We start from the raw sequence: 21,100 nt of genomic DNA on the forward strand, positions 1-21,100 counted from the left end.
AGAAAAATGCTTTGGTACATTTGCTTGATAGATTAAACTCTAATTTCGGGCAGAGTTAGAAATTTATAGGTTAATATTATAGGGAGTATCGGGTAGTGATGTGTGCATGCCTCCCGATACGACTTTTGTCCCTTTTTCAGGCATTATTCGCTCTTAATTAAAGAAAAATAATTATTTTCATATATAGAACACTTTATTCACTTAAAAATATTGACAACGAAGTTAAAAAAATGCATAAAATAAAATAAATAAATAAACAAAAATTATCCAAAATTTATCAGTTTATTAGCTATTATTCGCTACTTTATAACGGAAAAATAGATATTTCTATATACAGAACGCTTGATTCACGTTAAATTGTCGAAAAGTGTATTAAAAATCATAATATAAGATAAATAATAAAAAAATTAAAGTCGACCCTTGAATTGTTTCGAACCCTGGACTTCCGGGACTACATATAAACCTTGCCCACCGCGCTACCAACTGTGGCACGCTACACATACTAGCCGCGTGAATATTTAGCTTAAAGCATGTTCTCCCGCTTAGTCAACAAAACATATTTTGGCCTATTGAGGGCCCACTAATTGGTTTATAAAAAAATGCTTTGGTACATTTGCTTGATACATTAAACTCTAATTTCGGGCAGAGTTAGAAATTTATAGGTTAATATTATAGGGAGTAACTGGGTGTGATGTCTGCGTGCCTCCCGATATGACTTTTGTCCCTTTTTCAGCCATTGTTCGCTCTTAAACAAAGAAAAATAATTATTTTTATATATAGAACACTTTATTCACTTAAAAATATTGACAAAGAAGTTAAAAAAATGTATAAAATGAAATAAATAAATAAATAAAAATTATCCAAAATTTATCAGTTTATTAGCTATTATTCGCTTCTTCATTACGGAAAAATAGATATTTCTATGTACAGAACGCTTGATTCACGTTAAATTGTCGAAAAGTATATTAAAAATCATAATATAAGATAAATAATAAAAAAATTAAAGTCGACCCTTGAATAGTTTCGAACCCTGAACTTCGTGACTACATATCAACCTTGGCCACCGGGCTACCAACTGCGGCACGCTACACATACTAGCCGCGTGAATATTTAGCTTAAAGCACCTTCTCCCGGTTAGTCAACAAAACATATTTTGGCCTATTGAGGGCCCACTAATTAGTTTATAAAAAAATGCTTTGGTACATTTGCTTGATACATTAAACTCTAATTTCGGGCAGAGTTAGAAATTTATAGGTTAATATTATAGGGAGTAACGGGTAGTGATGTGTGCATGCCTCCCGATACGACTTTTGTCCCTTTTTCAGGCATTATTCGCTCTTAAACAAAGAAAAATAATTATTTTCATATATAGAAATCTTTATTCACTTAAAAATATTGAGAACGAAGTTAAAAAAATGCATAAAATAAAATAAATAAATAAACAAAAATTATCCAAAATTTATCAGTTTATTAGCTATTTTTCTCTAATTTATAACGGAAAAATAGATATTTCTATATACAGAACGCTTGATTCACGTTAAATTGTCGAAAAGTGTATTAAAAATCATAATATAAGATAAATAATAAAAAAATTAAAGTCGACCCTTCAATTGTTTCGAACCCTGGACTTCCGGGACTACATATCAACCTTGCCCACCGCGCTATCAACTGCGGCACGCTACACATACTAGCCGCGTGAATATTTAGCTTAAAGCACCTTCTCCCGGTTAGTCAACAAAACATATTTTGGCCTATTGAGGGCCCACTAATTGGTTTATAAAAAAATGCTTTGGTACTTTTGCTTGATACATTAAACTCTAATTTCGGGCAGAGTTAGAAATTTATAGGTTAATATTATAGGGAGTAACGGGGTGTGATGTGTGCGCACATCCCGATACGACTTTTGTCCCTTTTTCTGCCATTATTCGCTCTTAAACAAATAAAAAAAATTATTTTTATATATAGAATACTTTATTCAATTAAAAATATTGACAAAGAAGTTAAAAAAATGCATAAAATAAAATAAATAAATAAATAAAAATTATACAAAATTTATCAGTTTATTAGCTATTATTCGCTACTTTATAACTGAAAAATAGATATTTCTATATACAGAACGCTTGATTCACGTTAAATTTTCGAAAAGTGTATTAAAAATCATAATATAAGATAAATAATAAAAAAATTAAAGTCGACCCTTGAATTGTTTCGAACCCTGGACTTCCGGGACTACATATCAACCTTGCCCTCCGCGCTACCAACTGCGGCACGCTCCACATACTAGCCGCGTGAATATTTAGCTTAAAGCACCTTCTCCCGGTGAGTCAACAAATCATATTTTGGCCTATTGAGGGCCCACTAATTAGTTTATAAAAAAATGCTTTGGTACATTTGCTTGATACATTAAACTCTAATTTCGGGCAGAGTTAGAAATTTATAGGTTAATATTATAGGGAGTAACGGGTAGTGATATGTGCATGCCTCCCGATACGACTTTTGTCCCTTTTTCAGCCATTATTCGCTCTTTAACAAAGAAAAATAATTATTTTTATATATAGAACACTTTACTCACTTAAAAATATTGACAAAGAAGTTAAAAAAATGTATAAAATAAAGTAAATAAATAAATAAAAATTATCCAAAATTTATCAGTTTATTAGCTATTATTCGCTACTTTATAAAGGAAAAATAGATATTTCTATATATAGAACGCTTGATTCGCGTTAAATTGTCGAAAAGTATATTAAAAATCATAATATAAGATAAATAATAAAAAAATTAAAGTCGACCCTTGAATAGTTTCGAACCCTGGACTTCCGGGACTCCGTATCAACCTTGCCCTCCGCGCTACCAACTGCGGCACGCTCCACATACTAGCCGCGTGAATATTTAGCTTAAAGCACCTTCTCCCGGTTAGTCAACAAAACATATTTTGGCCTATTGAGGGCCCACTAATTAGTTTATAAAAAAATGCTTTGGTACATTTGCTTGATACATTAAACTCTAATTTCGGGCAGAGTTAGAAATTTATAGGTTAATATTATAGGGAGTAACGGGTAGTGATGTGTGCATGCCTCCCGATACGACTTTTGTCCCTTTTTCAGGCATTATTCGCTCTTAAACAAAGAAAAATAATTATTTTCATATATAGAAATCTTTATTCACTTAAAAATATTGAGAACGAAGTTAAAAAAATGCATAAAATAAAATAAATAAATAAACAAAAATTATCCAAAATTTATCAGTTTATTAGCTATTTTTCTCTAATTTATAACGGAAAAATACATATTTCTATATACAGAACGCTTGATTCACGTTAAATTGTCGAAAAGTGTATTAAAAATCATAATATAAGATAAATAATAAAAAAATTAAAGTCGACCCTTGAATTGTTTCGAACCCTGGACTTCCGGGACTACATATCAACCTTGCCCACCGCGCTATCAACTGCGGCACGCTACACATACTAGCCGCGTGAATATTTAGCTTAAAGCACCTTCTCCCGCTTAGTCAACAAAACATATTTTGGCCCATTGAAGGCCCACTAATTGGTTTATAAAAAAATGCTATGGTACATTTGCTTGATACATTAAACTCTAATTTTGGGCAGAGTTAGAAATTTATAGGTTAATATTATAGGGAGTAACGGGGTGTGATGTCTGCGTGCCTCCCGATACGACATTTGTCCCTTTTTCAGCCATTATTCGTTCTTAAACAAAGAAAAATAATTATTTTTATATATAGAACACTTTTCTCACTTAAAAATATTGACAAAGAAGCTAAAAAAATGTATAAAATAAAGTAAATAAATAAATAAAAATTATCCAAAATTTATCAGTTTATTAGCTATTATTCGCTACTTTATAACGGAAAAATAGATATTTCTATATACAGAACGATTGATTCACGTTAAATTGTCGAAAAGTATATTAAAAATCATAATATAAGATAAATAATAAAAAAATTAAAGTCGACCCTTGAATAGTTTCGAACCCTGAACTTCCGGGACTACATACCAACCTTGCCCACCGCGCTACCAACTGCGGCACGCTACACATACTAGCCGCGTGAATATTTAGCTTAAAGCACCTTCTCCCGCTTAGTCAACAAAACATATTTTGGCCTATTGAGGGCCCACTAATTGATTTATAAAAAAATGCTTTGATACATTTGCTTGATACATTAAACTCTTATTTCAGGCAGAGTTAGAAATTTATAGGATAATATTATAGGGAGTAACGGGGTGTGATGTGTGCGTGCCTTCCGATACGACTTTTGTCCCCTTTTCAGCCATTATTCGCTCGTTAACAAAGAAAAATAATTATTTTTATATATAGAACACTTTACTCACTTAAAAATATTGAAAAAGAATTTAAAAAAATGTATAAAATAAAGTAAATAAATAAATAAAAATTATCCAAAATTTATCAGTTTATTAGCTATTATTCGCTACTTTATAACGGAAAAATAGATATTTCTATATACAGAAAGCTTGATTCACGTTAAATTGTCGAAAAGTATATTAAAAATCATAATATAAGATAAATAATAAAAAATTTAAAGTCGACCCTTGAATAGTTTCGAACCCTGGACTTCCGGGAGTACGTATCAACCTTGCCCACCGCGCTACCAACTGCGGCACGCTACACATACTAGCCGCGTGAATATTTAGCTTAAAGCACCTTCTCCCGGTTAGTCAACAAAACATATTTTGGCCTATTGAGGGCCCACTAATTGGTTTATAAAAAAATGCTTTGGTACTTTTGCTTGATACATTAAACTCTAATTTCGGGCAGAGTTAGAAATTTATAGGTTAATATTATAGGGAGTAACGGGGTGTGATGTCTGCGTGCCTCCCGATATGACTTTTGTCCCTTTTTCAGTCATTGTTCGCTCTTAAACAAAGAAAAATAATTATTTTTATATATAGAACACATTATTCACTTAAAAATATTGACAAAGAAGTTAAGAAAATGCATAAAATGAAATAAATAAAAATTATCCAAAATTTATCAGTTTATTAGCTATTATTCGCTTCTTCACAACGGAAAAATATATATTTCTATGTACAGAACGCTTGATTCACGTTAAATTGTCGAAAAGTATATTAAAAATCATAATATAAGATAAATAATAAAAAAATTAAAGTCGACCCTTGAATAGTTTCGAACCCTGAACTTCCGGGACTACAAATCAAACTTGCACACCGCGCTACCAACTGCGGCATGCTACACATACTAGCCGCGTGAATATTTAGCTTCAAGCACCTTCTCCCGCTTAGTCAACAAAACATATTTTGGCCTATTGAGGGCCCACTAATTGGTTTATAAAAAAATGCTTTGGTACATTTGCTTGATACATTAAACTCTAATTTCGGGCAGAGTTAGAAATTTTTAGGTTAATATTATAGGGAGTAACGGGGTGTGATGTGTGCGTGCCTCCCGATACGACTTTTGTCCCTTTTTCAGCCATTATTCGCTCTTTAACAAAGAAAAATAATTATTTTTATATATAGAACACTTTACTCACTTAAAAATATTGACAAAGAAGTTAAAAAAATGTATAAAATAAAGTAAATAAATAAATAAAAATTATCCAAAATTTAGCAGTTTATTAGCTATTATTCGCTACTTTATAACGGAAAAATAGATATTTCTATATACAGAACGCTTGATTCACGTTAAATTCTTGAAAAGTATATTGAAAATCATAATATAAGATAAATAATAAAAAAATTAAAGTCGACCCTTGAATTGTTTCGAACCCTGGACTTCCGGGACTACATATCAACCTTGCCCACCACGCTACCAACTGCGGCACGCTACACATACTAGCCGCGTGAATATTTAGCTTAAAGCACCTTCTCCCGCTTAGTCAACAAAACATATTTTGGCCCATTGAAGGCCCACTATTTGGTTTATAAAAAAATGCTATGGTACATTTGCTTGATACATTAAACTCTAATTTCGGGCAGAGTTAGAAATTTATAGGTTAATATTATAGGGAGTAACGGGGTGTGATGTCTGCGTGCCTCCCGATACGACATTTGTCCCTTTTTCAGCCATTATTCGTTCTTAAACAAAGAAAAATAATTATTTTTATATATAGAACACTTTTCTCACTTAAAAATATTGACAAAGAAGCTAAAAAAATGTATAAAATAAAGTAAATAAATAAATAAAAATTATCCAAAATTTATCAGTTTATTAGCTATTATTCGCTACTTTATAACGGAAAGATAGATATTTCTATATACAGAACGCTTGATTCACGTTAAATTGTCGAAAAGTATATTAAAAATCATAATATAAGATAAATAATAAAAAAATTAAAGTCGACCCTTGAATAGTTTCGAACCCTGAACTTCCGGGACTACATACCAACCTTGCCCACCGCGCTACCAACTGCGGCACGCTACACATACTAGCCGCGTGAATATTTAGCTTCAAGCACCTTCTCCCGCTTAGTCAACAAAACATATTTTGGCCTATTGAGGGCCCACTAATTGGTTTATAAAAAAATGCTTTGGTACATTTGCTTGATACATTAAACTCTAATTTCGGGCAGAGTTAGAAATTTTTAGGTTAATATTATAGGGAGTAACGGGGTTTGATGTGTGCGTGCCTCCCGATACGACTTTTTTCCCTTTTTCAGCCATTATTCGCTCTTTAACAAAGAAAAATAATTATTTTTATATATAGAACACTTTACTCACTTAAAAATATTGACAAAGAAGTTAAAAAAATGTATAAAATAAAGTAAATAAATAAATAAAAATTATCCAAAATTTATCAGTTTATTAGCTATTATTCGCTACTTTATAACGGAAAAATAGATATTTCTATATACAGAACGCTTGATTCACGTTAAATTCTTGAAAAGTATATTGAAAATCATAATATAAGATAAATAATAAAAAAATTAAAGTCGACCCTTGAATTGTTTCGAACCCTGGACTTCCGGGACTACATATCAACCTTGCCCACCACGCTACCAACTGCGGCACGCTACACATACTAGCCGCGTGAATATTTAGCTTAAAGCACCTTCTCCCGCTTAGTCAACAAAACATATTTTGGCCCATTGAAGGCCCACTAATTGGTTTATAAAAAAATGCTATGCTACATTTGCTTGATACATTAAACTCTAATTTCGGGCAGAGTTAGAAATTTATAGGTTAATATTATAGGGAGTAACGGGGTGTGATGTCTGCGTGCCTCCCGATACGACATTTGTCCCTTTTTCAGCCATTATTCGTTCTTAAACAAAGAAAAATAATTATTTTTATATATAGAACACTTTTCTCACTTAAAAATATTGACAAAGAAGCTAAAAAAATGTATAAAATAAAGTAAATAAATAAATAAAAATTATCCAAAATTTATCAGTTTATTAGCTATTATTCGCTACTTTATAACGGAAAAATAGATATTTCTATATACAGAACGCTTGATTCACGTTAAATTGTCGAAAAGTATATTAAAAATCATAATATAAGATAAATAATAAAAAAATTAAAGTCGACCCTTGAATAGTTTCGAACCCTGAACTTCCGGGACTACATACCAACCTTGCCCACCGCGCTACCAACTGCGGCACGCTACACATACTAGCCGCGTGAATATTTAGCTTAAAGCACCTTCTCCCGCTTAGTCAACAAAACATATTTTGGCCTATTGAGGGCCCACTAATTGATTTATAAAAAAATGCTTTGATACATTTGCTTGATACATTAAACTCTTATTTCAGGCAGAGTTAGAAATTTATAGGATAATATTATAGGGAGTAACGGGGTGTGATGTGTGCGTGCCTTCCGATACGACTTTTGTCCCCTTTTCAGCCATTATTCGCTCTTTAACAAAGAAAAATAATTATTTTTATATATAGAACACTTTACTCACTTAAAAATATTGACAAAGAATTTAAAAAAATGTATAAAATAAAGTAAATAAATAAATAAAAATTATCCAAAATTTATCAGTTTATTAGCTATTATTCGCTACTTTATAACGGAAAAATAGATATTTCTATATACAGAACGCTTGATTCACGTTAAATTGTCGAAAAGTATATTAAAAATCATAATATAAGATAAATAATAAAAAATTTAAAGTCGACCCTTGAATAGTTTCGAACCCTGGACTTCCGGGACTACGTATCAACCTTGCCCACCGCGCTACCAACTGCGGCACGCTACACATACTAGCCGCGTGAATATTTAGCTTAAAGCACCTTCTCCCGGTTAGTCAACAAAACATATTTTGGCCTATTGAGGGCCCACTAATTGGTTTATAAAAAAATGCTTTGGTAATTTTGCTTGATACATTAAACTCTAATTTCGGGCAGAGTTAGAAATTTATAGGTTAATATTATAGGGAGTAACGGGGTGTGATGTCTGCGTGCCTCCCGATACGACATTTGTCCCTTTTTCAGCCATTTTTCGTTCTTAAACAAAGAAAAATAATTATTTTTATATATAGAACACTTTTCTCACTTAAAAATATTGACAAAGAAGCTAAAAAAATGTATAAAATAAAGTAAATAAATAAATAAAAATTATCCAAAATTTATCAGTTTATTAGCTATTATTCCCTACTTTATAACGGAAAAATAGATATTTCTATATACAGAACGCTTGATTCACGTTAAATTGTCGAAAAGTATATTAAAAATCATAATATAAGATAAATAATAAAAAATTTAAAGTCGACCCTTGAATAGTTTCGAACCCTGGACTTCCGGGACTACGTATCAACCTTGCCCACCGCGCTACCAACTGCGGCACGCTACACATACTAGCCGCGTGAATATTTAGCTTAAAGCACCTTCTCCCGGTTAGTCAACAAAACATATTTTGGCCTATTGAGGGCCCACTAATTGGTTTATAAAAAAATGCTTTGGTACTTTTGCTTGATACATTAAAATCTAATTTCGGGCAGAGTTAGAAATTTATAGGTTAATATTATAGGGAGTAACGGGGTGTGATGTCTGCGTGCCTCCCGATATGACTTTTGTCCCTTTTTCAGCCATTGTTCGCTCTTAAACAAAGAAAAATAATTATTTTTATATATAGAACACTTTATTCACTTAAAAATATTGACAAAGAAGTTAAGAAAATGCATAAAATGAAATAAATAAATAAATAAAAATTATCCAAAATTTATCAGTTTATTAGCTATTATTCGCTTCTTCATAACGGAAAAATATATATTTCTATGTACAGAACGCTTGATTCACGTTAAATTGTCGAAAAGTATATTAAAAATCATAATATAAGATAAATAATAAAAAAATTAAAGTCGACCCTTGAATAGTTTCAAACCCTGAACTTCCGGGACTAAATATCAACCTTGCCTACCGCGCTACCAACTGCGGCATGCTACACATACTAGCCGCGTGAATATTTAGCTTAAAGCACCTTCTCCCGGTTAGGCAACAAAACATATTTTGGCCTATTGAGGGCCCACTAATTGGTTTATAAAAAAATGCTTTGGTACATTTGCTTGATACATTAAACTCTAATTTCGGGCAGAGTTAGAAATTTATAGGTTAATATTATAGGGAGTAACGGGGTGTGATGTCTGCGTGCCTCCCGATACGACATTTGTCCCTTTTTCAGCCATTATTCGCTCTTCAACAAAGAAAAATAATTATTTTCATGTATAGAACACTTTATTCTCTTAAAAATATTGACAAAGAAGTTAAAAAAATGCATAAAATAAAATAAATAAATAAATAAAAATTATCCAAAATTTATCAGTTAGTTAGCTATTATTCGCTTCTTCATAACGGAAAATAGATATTTCTATATACAGAACGCTTGATTCACGTTAAATTGTCGAAAAGTATATTAAAAATCATAATATAAGATAAATAATAAAAGAATTAAAGTCGACCCTTGAACAGTTTCGAACCCTGGACTTCCGGGACAACATATCAACCTTGCCCTCCGCGCTACCAACTGCGGCACGCTACACATACTTGCCGCGAGAATATTTAGCTTAAAGCAACTTCTCCCGCTTAGTCAACAAAACATACTTTGGCTTATTAAGGGCCCAATAATTGGTTTATAAAAAAATGCTTTGTTACATTTGCTTGATATATTAAACTCTAATTTCGGGCAGAGTTAGAAATTTATAGGTTAATATTATAGGGAGTAACGGGGTGTGATGTGTGCGTGCCTGACGATACGACTTTTGTCCCTTTTTACGCCACTATTCGCTCTTTAACAAAGAAAAATAAATATTTTCATATATAGAACACTTTATTCACTTAAAAATATTGACAAAGAAGTTAAAAAAATGCATAAAATAAAATAAATAAATAAATAAAAATTATCCAAAATTTATCAGTTTATTAGCTATTATTCGCTACTTCATAACGGAAAAATAGATATTTCTATTTCAGAACGCTTGATTCACGTTAAATTGACGAAAAGTATATTAAAAATCATAATATAAGATAAATAATAAAAAAATTAAAATCGACCCTTGAATAGTTTCGAACCCTGGACTTCCGGGACTACATATCAACCTTTCCCACCGCGCTACCAACTGCGGCACGCTACACATGCTAGCCGCGTGAATATTTAATTTAAAGCATCTTCTCCCGGTTAGTCAACAAAACATATTTTGGCCTATTGAGGGCCCACTAATTGGTTTATAAAAAAATGCTTTGGTACATTTGCTTGATACATTAAACTCTAATTTCGAACAGAGTTAGAAATTTATAGGTTAATATTATAAGGAGTAACGGTGTGTGATGTGTGCGTGCCTCCCGATACGACTTTTGTCCCTTTTTCAGCCATTGTTCGCTCGTTAACAAAGAATAATAATTATTTTCATGTATAGAACACTTTATTCACTTAAAAATATTGACAAAGATGTTAAAAAAATGCATAAAATAATATAAATAAATAAATAAAAATTTTCCAAAATTTAATAGTTTATTAGCTATTTTTCGCTACTTCATAACGGAAAAATAGATATTTCTATATACAGAATGCTTGATTCACGCTAAATTGTCGAAAAGTATATTAAAAATAATAATATAAGATAAATAATAAAGAAATTAAAGTGGACCCTTGATCAGTTTCGAACCCTGGACTTCCGGGACTACATATCAACCTTGCCCACCTCGCTACCAATTGTGGCACGCTACACATACTAGCCGCGTGAATATTTAGCTTAAAGTATCTTCTCCCGGTTAGTCAACAAAACATATTTTGGCCTATTGAAGGCCCACTAATTGATTTATAAAAAAATGCTTTGGTACATTTGCTTGATACGTTAAACTCTAATTTCGGGCAGAGTTAGAAATTTATAGGTTAATATTATAGGGAGTAACGGGGTGTGATGTGTGCGTGCCTGACGATACGACTTTTGTCCCTTTTTACGCCATTATTCGCTCTTTAACAAAGAAAAATAATTATTTTCATATAAAGAACACTTTATTCACTTAAAAATATTGTCAGAGAAAATAAAAAAATGCATAAAATAAAATAAATAAATAAATAAAAATTATCCAAAATTTATCAGTTTATTAGCTATTATTCGCTACTTCATAACGGAAAAATAGATATTTCTATTTCAGAACGCTTGATTCACGTTAAATTGACGAAAAGTATATTAAAAATCATAATATAAGGTAAATAATAAAAAAATTAAAGTCGGCCCTTGAATAGTTTCGAACCCTGGACTTCCGGGACTACGTATCAACCTTGCCCACCGCGCTACCAACTGCGGCACGCTACACATACTTGCCGCGTGAATATTTAGCTTAAAGCACCTTCTCCCGGTTAGACAACAAAACATATTTTGGCCTATTGAGGGCCCACTAATTAGTTTATAAAAAATGCTTTGGTACATTTGCTTGATACATTAAACTCTAATTTCGGGCAGAGTTAGGAATTTATAGGTTAATATTATAGGGAGTAACGGGTAGTGATGTGTGCATGCCTACCGATACGACTTTTGTCCCTTTTTCAGGCATTATTCGCTCTTTAAAAAAGAAAAATAATTATTTTCATATATATAACACTTTAATCACTTAAAAATATTGACAAAGAAGTTAAAAAAATGAATAAAATAAAATAAATAAATAAATAAAAATCATCCAAAATTTATCTGTTTATTAGTTGTTATTAGCTACTTAATAATGGAAAAATAGATATTTCTATATACAGAACGCTTGATTCACGTTAAATTGTCGAAAAGTATAATAAAAATCATAATATAAGATAAATAATAAAAAAATTAAAGTCGACCCTTTAATAGTATCGAACCCTGGACTTCCGGGACTACATATCTATCTTGCCCACCGCGCTACCAACTGCGGCACGCTTCACATACTAGCCGCGTGAATATTTAGCTTAAATCACCTTCTCCCGGTTAGTCAACAATACATATTTTGGCCTATTGGGGGCCCACTAATTGGTTTATAAAAAAATGCTTTGGTACATTTGCTTGAAACATTAAACTCTAATTTCGGGCAGAGTTAGAAATTTATAGGTTAATATTATAGGGAGTAACGGGTTATGATGTGTGCGTGCCTCCCGATACGACTTTTGTCCCTTTTTCAGCCATTATTCGCTCTTTAACAAAGAAAAATAATTATTTTCATATATAGAACACTTTATTCACTTAAAAATATTGACAAAGAAGTTAAAAAAATGCATAAAATAAAATAAATAAATAAATAAAAATTATCCAAAATTTATCAGTTTATTAGCTATTATTCGCTACTTCATAACGGAAAAATAGATATTTCTATTTCAGAACGCTTGATTCACGTTAAATTGACGAAAAGTATATTAAAAATCATAATATAAGATAAATAATAAAAAAATTAAAATCGACCCTTGAATAGTTTCGAACCCTGGACTTCCGGGACTACATATCAACCTTACCCACCGCGCTACCAACTGCGGCACGCTACACATACTAGCCGCGTGAATATTTAGTTTAAAGCATCTTCTCCCGGTTAGTCAACAAAACATATTTTGGCCTATTGAGGGCCCACTAATTGGTTTATAAAAAAATGCTTTGGTACGTTTGCTTGATACATTAAACTCTAATTTCGAACAGAGTTAGAAATTTATAGGTTAATATTATAGGGAGTAACGGGGTGTGATGTCTGCGTGCCTCCCGATACGACTTTTGTCCCTTTTTCAGCCATTATTCGCTCTTCAACAAAGAAAAATAATTATTTTCATGTATAGAACACTTTATTCACTTAAAAATATTGACAAAGAAGTTAAAAAAATGCATAAAATAAAATAAATAAATGAATAAAATTTATCCAAAATTTATCAGTTAGTTAGCTATTATTCGCTTCTTCATAACGGAAAATAGATATTTCTATATACAGAACGCTTGATTCACGTTAAATTGTCGAAAAGTATATTAAAAATCATAATATAAGATAAATAATAAAAAAATTAAAGTCGACCCTTGAACAGTTTCGAACCCTGGACTTCCGGGACAACATATCAACCTTGCCCTCCGCGCTACCAACTGCGGCTCGCTACACATACTTGCTGCGTGAATATTTAGCTTAAAGCAACTTCTCCCGCTTAGTCAACAAAACATACTTTGGCTTATTAAGGGCCCAATAATTGGTTTATAAAAAAATGCTTTGTTACATTTGCTTGATACATTAAACTCTAATTTCGGGCAGAGTTAGAAATTTATAGGTTAATATTATAGGGAGTAACGGGGTGTGATGTGTGCGTGCCTGACGATACGACTTTTGTCCCTTTTTACGCCATTATTCGCTCTTTAACAAAGAAAAATAATTATTTTCATATATAGAACACTTTATTCACTTAAAAATATTGTCAGAGAAAATAAAAAAATGCATAAAATAAAATAAATAAATAAATAAAAATTATCCAAAATTTATCAGTTTATTAGCTATTATTCGCTACTTCATAACGGAAAAATAGATATTTCTATTTCAGAACGCTTGATTCACGTTAAATTGACGAAAAGTATATTAAAAATCATAATATAAGATAAATAATAAAAAAATTAAAGTCGGCCCTTGAATAGTTTCGAACCCTGGACTTCCGGGACTACATATCAACCTTGCCCACCGCACTACTAACTGCGGCACGCTACACATACTAGCCGCGTGAATATTTAGCTTAAAGCACCTTCTCCCGGTTAGTCAACAAAACATATTTTGGCCTATTGAGGGCCCACTAATTAGTTTATAAAAAAATGCTTTGGTACATTTGCTTGATACATTAAACTCCAATTTCGGGCAGAGTTAGAAATTTATAGGATAATATTATAGGGAGTAACGGGTAGTGATGTGTGCATGCCTCCCGATACGACTTTTGTCCCTTTTTCAGGCATTATTCGCTCTTAAACAAAGAAAAATAATTATTTTCATATATAGAACACTTTATTCACTTAAAAGTATTGACATCGAAGTTAAAAAAATGGATAAAATAAAATAAATAAATAAACAAAAATTATCCAAAATTTATCAGTTTATTAGCTATTATTCGCTACTTTATAACGGAAAAATAGATATTTCTATATACTGAACGCTTGATTCACGTTAAATTGTCGAAAAGTATATTAAAAATCATAATATAAGATAAATAATAAAAAAATTAAAGTCGGCCCTTGAATAGTTTCGAACCCTGGACTTCCGGGACTACATATTAAACTTGCCCACCGCGCTACCAACTGCAGCACGCTACACATACTAGACGCGTAAATATTTAGCTTAAAGCACCTTCTCCCGGTTAGTCAACAAAACATATTTTTGCCTATTGAGGGCCCACTAATTGGTTTATAAAAAAATGCTTTGGTACATTTGCTTGATACATTAAACTCTAATTTCGGGCAGAGTTAGAAATTTATAGGTTAATATTATAAGGAGTAACGGTGTGTGATGTGTGCGTGCCTCCCTATACGACTTTTGTCCCTTTTTCAGCCATTGTTCGCTCATTAACAAAGAATAATAATTATTTTCATGTATAGAACACTTTATTCACTTAAAAATATTGACAAAGAAGTTAAAAAAATGCATAAAATAATATAAATAAATAAATAAAAATTTTCCAAAATTTATTAGTTTATTAGCTATTATTCGCTACTTCATAACGGAAAAATAGATATTTCTATATACAGAATGCTTGATTCACGCTAAATTGTCGAAAAGTATATGAAAAATAATAATATAAGATAAATAATAAAGAAATTAAAGTCGACCCTTGAACAGTTTCGAACCCTGGACTTCCGGGACTACATATCAACCTTGCCCTCCGCGCTACCAATTGCGGCACGCTAAACATACTAGCCGCGTGAATATTTAGCTTAAAGTACCTTCTCCCGGTTAGTCAACAAAACATATTTTGGCCTATTGAAGGCCCACTAATTGGTTTATAAAAAAATGCTTTGGTACATTTGCTTGATACATTAAACTCTAATTTCGGGCAGAGTTAGAAATTTATAGGTTAATATTATAGGGAGTAACGGGGTGTGATGTTTGCGTGCCTGACGATACGACTTTTGTCCCTTTTTACGCCATTATTCGCTCTTTAACAAAGAAAAATAATTATTTTCATATATAGAACACTTTATTCACTTAAAAATATTGTCAGAGAAAATAAAAAAATGCATAAAATAAAATAAATAAATAAATAAAAATTATCCAAAATTTATCAGTTTATTAGCTATTATTCGCTACTTCATAACGGAAAAATAGATATTTCTATTTCAGAACGCTTGATTCACGTTAAATTGACGAAAAGTATATTAAAAATCATAATATAAGATAAATAATAAAAAAATTAAAGTCGGCCCTTGAATAGTTTCGAACCCTGGACTTCCGGGACTACATATCAACCTTGCCCACCGCGCTACCAACTGCAGCTCGCTACACATACTAGCCGCGTGAATATTTAGCTTAAAGCACCTTCTCCCGGTTAGTCAACAAAACATATTTTGGCCTATTGAGAACCCACTAATTGGTTTATAAAAAACTGCTTTGGTACATTTGCTTGATACATTAAACTCTAATTTCGGGCAGAGTTAGAAATTTATAGGTTAATATTATAGGGAGTAACGGGGTGTGATGTGTGCGTGCCTCCCGAAACGACTTTTGTCCCTTTTTACGCCATTATTCGCTCTTTAAAAAAGAAAAATAATTATTTTTATATATAGAACACTTTATTCACTTAAAAATATTGAAGAAGAAGTTTAAAAAATGCATAAAATAAAATAAATAATAAATAAAAATTTTCCAAAACTTATCAGTTTATTAGCTATTATTCGCTACTTCATAACGGAAAAATAGATATTTCTATATACAGAACGCTTGATTCACGTTAAATTGTCGAAAAGTATATTAAAAATCTTAATATAAGATAAATAATAAAAAAATTAAAGTCGACCCTTGAATAGTGTCGAACCCTGGACTTCCAGGGCTACATATCAACCTTGCCCACCGTGCTACCAACTGCGGCACGCTAGACATACTAGCCGCGTGAATATTTAGCTTAAAGCACCTTCTCCCGGTTAGTCAACAAAACATATTTTGGCCTATTGAGGGCCCACTAATTGGTTTATAAAAAACTGCTTTGGTACATTTGCTTGATACATTAAACTCTAATTTCGGGCAGAGTTAGAAATTTATAGGTTAATATTATAGGGAGTAACGGGGTGTGATGTGTGCGTGCCTCCCGAAACGACTTTTGTCCCTTTTTACGCCATTATTCGCTCTTTAAAAAAGAAAAATAATTATTTTTATATATAGAACACTTTATTCACTTAAAAATATTGAAGAAGAAGTTTAAAAAATGCATAAAATAAAATAAATAATAAATAAAAATTTTCCAAAACTTATCAGTTTATTAGCTATTATTCGCTACTTCATAACGGAAAAATAGATATTTCTATATACAGAACGCTTGATTCACGTTAAATTGTCGAAAAGTATATTAAAAATCTTAATATAAGATAAATAATAAAAAAATTAAAGTCGACCCTTGAATAGTGTCGAACCCTGGACTTCCAGGACTACATATCAACCTTGCCCACCGTGCTACCAACTGCGGCACGCTAGACATACTAGCCGCGTGAATATTTAGCTTAAAGCACCTTCTCCCGGTTAGTCAACAAAACATATTTTGGCCTATTGAGGGCCCACTAATTGGTTTATAAAAAACTGCTTTGGTACATTTGCTTGATACATTAAACTCTAATTTCGGGCAGAGTTAGAAATTTATAGGTTAATATTATAGGGAGTAACGGGGTGTGATGTGTGCGTGCCTCCCGAAACGACTTTTGTCCCTTTTTACGCCATTATTCGCTCTTTAAAAAAGAAAAATAATTATTTTTATATATAGAACACTTTATTCACTTAAAAATATTGACAAAGAAGTTTAAAAAATGCATAAAATAAAATAAATAATAAATAAAAATTTTCCAAAACTTATCAGTTTATTAGCTATTATTCGCTACTTCATAACGGAAAAATAGATATTTCTATATACAGAACGCTTGATTCACGTTAAATTGTCGAAAAGTATATTAAAAATCATAATATAAGATAAATAATAAAAAAATTAAAGTTGACCCTTGAATAGTGTCGAACCCTGGACTTCCAGGACTACATATCAACCTTGCCCACCGTGCTACCAACTGCGGCACGCTAGACATACTATACGCGTGAATATTTAGCTTAAAGTACCTTCTCCCGGTTTGTCAACAAAACATATTTTGGCCTATTGAAGGCCCACTAATTGGTTTATAAAAAAATGCTTTGTTACATTTGCTTGATTCATTAAACTCTAATTTCGGGCAGAGTTAGAAATTTATAGGTTAATATTATAGGGAGTAACGGGGTGTGATGTGTGTGTGCCTGCCGATACGACTTTTGTCCCTTTTTACTGCATTATTCGCTCTTTAACAAAGAAAAATAATTATTTTCATATGTAGAACACTTTATTCACTTAAAAATATTGACAAAGAAGTTAAAAAAATGCATAAAATAGAATAAATAAATAAATAAAAATTATCCTAAATTTATCAGTTCATTAGCTATTATTCACATCTTCATAACGGAAAAATAGATATTTCTATATACAGAAAGCTTGATTTACGATAAATTGTCGAAAAGTATATTAAAAATCATAATAGAAGATAAATAATAAAAAAATTAAAGTCGATCCCTGAATAGTTTGGATCCCTGGACTTCCGGGACTACATATCTACCTTGCCCACCGCGCGACCAACTGCGGCACGCTACACATACTAGCCGCGTGAATATTTAGCTTAAAGCACCTTCTCCCGGTTAGTCAACAAAACATATTTTGGCCTATTGAGGGCCCACTAATTGGTTTATAAAAAACTGCTTTGGTACATTTGCTTGAAACATTAAACTCTAATTTCGGGCAGAGTTACAAATTTATAGGTTTATATTAAAGGGAGTAACGGGGTGTGATGTGCGCGTGCCTCCTGATACGACTATTGTCCCTTTTTCAGCCATTATTCGCTCTTTAACAAACAAAAATAATTATTTTCATATGTAGAACACTTTATTCACTTAAAAATATTGAAAAAGAAGTTAAAAAAATAACATAAAATAAAGTAAATAAATAAATAAAAATTATCCAAAACTTATGAGATTATTAGCTATTATTCGCTATTTCATAAAGGAAAAATAGATATTTCTATATACAGAACACTTGATTCACGTTAAATTGTCGAAAAGTATATTAAAAATCATAATATAAGATAAATAAAAAAAATTCAACGTTGACACTTGAAGGGTTTCGAACCCAGGACTTCCGGGACAACATATCAACCTAGCCCACAGCGTTACCAACTGCGCCACAATACGCATACCAGCCACGTGAATATTTAGCTTAAAACATCTCCCCTCGTTTGGCAACAAAACTTATTTTGGCCCATTGTGGGACCACTAATTGTTTTATATAAAAATCCTTTGCTACATTTGTTTGATACATGAAACTCTAATTTTGGGCTGAATTATAAATTTATAGGTTAATAGTATAGGGAGTAACGGGGTGTGATTTGTGCGTGCCTCCCGATACGACTTGTGTCCCTTTTTCAGTCATTATTCGCTCTTTAACAAAGAAAAATAATTATTTTCATATATAGAACACTTTATTCACTTAAAAATATTGAAAAACAAGTTAAAAAAATAACATAATATAAAATAAATAAATAAATAAAAATTATCCAAAATTTATAAGTTTATTAGCTATTATTCGCTATTTCATAAAGGAAAAATAGATATTTCTATATACAGAACACTTGATTCACGTTAAATTGTCGAAAAGTATATTAAAAATCATAATATAAGATAAATAATAAAAAATTTAAAGTCGACCCTTGAAGGATTTTCGACCCAGGACTTCCGGGACTACATATCCACCTTGCCCACAGCGCTACCAACTGCGCCACCCTACTCATATCACCCTTGTGAATATTTAGCTTAAAACTCCTTCTCCCGGTTAGTCAACAAAACTTATTTTGGCCCATTGTGGGCCCACTAATTAGTCTATAAAAATCCTTTGTTACAATTGTTTGATACATTAAACTCTAATTTCGGGCTGAGCTAGAAATTTATGGGTTAATATTATGGGGAGTAACGGGGTGTGATGTGTGCGTGCTTCCCGATACGATTTTTGTCCCTTTTTCAGCCATTATTCGCTCTTTAACAAAGAAAAATTATTATTTTCATATATAGTACACTTTATTCACTTAATAATATTGAAAAAGAGGTTTCAAATTAACATAAAATAAAATAAATAAATAAATAAAAATTATCAATTTATTAGCTATTATTCGCAATTTCAGAAAGGAAAAACAGTTATTTCTGTATACAGAACACTTAATTCACGTTAAATTTTCGAAAAGTATATTAAAAAACATAATAAAAGATAAATAAAAAAATTTAAAGTCGACCCTTGAAGGGTTTCGAACCGATTACTTCCGGGACTACATATCAACCTTGTCCACAGCTCTACCAACCGCACCACGCTACACATACCAGCCCCGCGAATATTTAGCTTAAAGCACCTCCTACCGGTTTCTAATTATCTCCCTTGTTTTGTAATTATTATTAGATGCTTCATTTGAGGGGGTCATTTAGCGGACACTTTATAATGATTTTTCATAATTTTTTTGATCTCAAGAAAACTTTGATATAAATTCCCAGTCTTAGGATATTTTATTTATTAACAAAAAATTGGGTACCTGGGCCGCGCTGCGGCCCCTATCCCATACATCATGAATTAAAAACATTGTGTGAAAACATTTTGATTTTGCAACATTATGGTATGCAATGATAAAAATAAAAAAGAGAAAAATTAACATAGATATTAAAAATTGATTATTTACATTATGTGAAATTATGATTGTGATTTTTATTTCCATAGTGATATAATTTGTAGCAGGATATTTCTATTGATTTATTATATTATATTATTTTTAGTGTTCTATAGAGTTCATAGTTTATATTTTTGATTTTTCACAGATGATTTGGATGTGCTGCAGGATGGCCATGGTTGATGAAGTTCAGGTTGATTTGAGGATGTTGGTGAGTTTTTCTGACGTCGATGATTTTATTCACTGTGATGATTCTGCTGATCTGGTGTAATTTTGGAAGGAAGTTTGATTCTGAAGCTGTTTGGAAAAAGTGACATCTGTTGGGGTAGAACCAGCGATCTTTGTGGTGGTAGTCGGGTGTTCTATCCGTTCGGCTATAGTTTGCTTGATTTTATTTTCGTTGATGGTGATGAAAAGATGCATCTGAAGTGTAAAAAGCTGCTATTGGTCGGAGGCGAGAATCTTTGCTGTAATTTTCATATGAGAGGTTTTGATTAAAATTTGCTGCTTTGCATTTTTCTGCTTTTCTGTAAAAATTGGCATATAGTTTATTGATGAATTCTGATAAGGTAGGAATTTTGAGGTCGATGTGAATATTTTTGTTTCTAATGAACCAACGGGCGCGGGTGATTTTTCTTAGGATTTTGTTTTGGCACTGATTGAGTTTTTTCATTAGGTGGTTTGGTATTGTTGCCCAGGCCGGTGATGCATATGTTAAAATCGGT

This window comes from Parasteatoda tepidariorum, chromosome 6 (genome assembly GCF_982258835.1).
Source record: "Parasteatoda tepidariorum strain Cologne lab strain chromosome 6, Ptep-v5.0, whole genome shotgun sequence".
Lineage (NCBI taxonomy): Eukaryota > Metazoa > Arthropoda > Arachnida > Araneae > Theridiidae > Parasteatoda > Parasteatoda tepidariorum.